A 2445-nucleotide genomic window follows, 5' to 3' on the forward strand; every position below is an offset into this window, starting at 1 on the left:
ACACACACGTACACACACACACACACACACACACACTTACACACTCACTCACTCGCTTTTTGTCCTTCTTTTGGCTCCAAATTGAGTCAAAATAATGCGCACCATTGTGAACCGGAATTACGTCAGAATGCACAGTCTAGGATTATGATACATGTCTATGGGGCGTGCACCTTAGCAACACTGGTATTGGACGGTATCAGTGCGAACAATAAGAGCCAGGCAAGTTTTATTAACTCTATGAGTGGTGCGCTTGGGGGAATATGCTACTATACAAAAACAATATGCGTAACCGAGTGCAGATTCTAGAACATTTTGACAGCTTAAGTGGATTTTATATGCTGGCTGATTTAGGAACTGAAAACTTTGTTGAACTTTAGTGGATTTTGCTTGATGCCTTTATAAGCTTTACTATTTGTGAGCTGGACATTTTGTACTTTGGTTACTGCGTGTATGTATTTGTTGTTGTTGTTTTTTCACGCCTGAATTTCTGCCAAACCTCTTGAGTTTGAGTGACTTTCTTGGTTAAGAGAAAATTAATATAGGCCAACTGAGATTTAAAAAAGAAATTGAAACTCTTTCGAGGTACTCAAACGTTGAAATTTCAAAAAATTATCGCCAAGGTGTAAGTCTGAGACTATATTTTCCCTGGAAAAGGTACATTTACCTCCCCCCCCCCTTTCCCCCTGTTCAGAACTAACATAGCTTAGTGCAGACATGTGATTTTCACTTCTCCATGGGACCATATTAGAGTAGTCGAGACGTCATACACAGAAGACACTTTTTAAAAAACGTATTTTAAGAATTGGCGGGGAGGACAGTGCGTCAAAATTCACTTTACCTTTTCGCGGATACATTGTCCTCGTTGGAAAGAAGTTATAATTGCGCAACAGAAAAGAAATTAGATGTCTGTGGTTTAACGGTTAGGTCCTTCACTGTCGCATGCAGGGGACCTGCGTTCGAATCCTGTGTCTAGGAAATTGTTTTCGAGTATCTCGGCCTTTTTTCTGGGACGTTGTATCCGTCTCAGTCCAGGTTGTCCTTAATAGCCAGTGTCGAAACAGCCTGCCCCCTATGCGATCTAAATATTGTCGATGGTGGCGTAAAACCTAATCAACAACATCATTTTTTCAGAATAGAAGTTATTACTCGGGGAAACCTGTGCACACTCTATGTTGTGAGGCACTTACCTAGAGGAAACTCTGAGCTTGAGTTAGGGGTTTTGTAACATTCGCTAAGGGTCACAGAAGTTCACTGCCGTAACGATTTAAACTCTGTCCAGGGGAGGGGCGGGGGTAGGGGGGGGCGGGCGTTAAAACACTTACAAATACAATTATGACCACATTCGTGCGATTCAGAGATAAAAGAAAATTTCGACCCCCCCCCCCCCCCCGTGATGGCGTGGCGACCCAAATGTGGCCCCTGGAGAGTAGTGGCCTCGGATGTGCATACTCGGTCAAGTGAGTTCCCAATGGAGGTCTCAAGTTTACTTTAACCTGAAAGGTGCAGCAGGGTGGAAAATTTTACTTGAGTGTAACCTGTGAGCACACTTTTCGGTGAGAAAGTTAATTAGGGGGAACCGTCTGAACTAATAAAGTAAGTTTTAAAAAACAACTTTTCACAATATTATATTCGAGAAATTTCTCCTCACCCTTTCAAATTAATGTAACCGCTTTTCTGTGAGAAAATAAATGAATTTGAAATGGAAACTGTTGAAGTGTACCAAACTGTTCTAACAATCGTATGACAAGAAATGACTACAATATGCATTAAAATGTGCCATTTTCGAAGACATTCTGTTTCCATAAAATAAATATAGATTTACGTTCATATTCGTTTTATTAGACTACATCTGCGATGTGGTGGTTTGGCTCTTCACCAACGCAAGCAGATGTGAGTTCGATTACCGATCGTGGAAGTTCTTCCACCGTCTCTCTGATGGGATGCTGTATCTTGTTCCGCTAAGATTGGCCTGGTACGCAGGGTCAAAGCAGCCCGCCTCCAAAATATTTTTTAAAATTATGTTGTTGTGGGTGTTTTTTTTTGGGGGGGGGGGAACTGTTACACACTTACAACACGAATAAAGCCATAATATTAGGACAATTCAGTGGTCTTAAAATTAGTCAAATGAATTTTTCGCTCATGAAGTAACGTTGACCACAAAATGTGGTCCCAAAAGAGAGCGAAAACCCTGGACTTGAGTACGAGGTCAAGTCAGTTCCGAATAGAGGAGTAAAGTTTACTTTTACCGATGCAAACACAGAGTGAAAACTGATCGTATATTGTTCACGGTGTTTGGAAAGTGGGCAAATTAATGCAAAGTTCAAACTTCGAAAGCCAGACAGGAAGTTGGAAAGGTTGACAATCGAGTGTCATTTTGAAGTGATTGATGAAGGAAAAGATAAACCGATATACATAAGAGAAGTATGATAATAGACAATTGCGTGA

Source organism: Aplysia californica, unplaced genomic scaffold (genome assembly GCF_000002075.1).
Source record: "Aplysia californica isolate F4 #8 unplaced genomic scaffold, AplCal3.0 scaffold00278, whole genome shotgun sequence".
In the NCBI taxonomy this organism is placed as follows: domain Eukaryota; kingdom Metazoa; phylum Mollusca; class Gastropoda; order Aplysiida; family Aplysiidae; genus Aplysia; species Aplysia californica.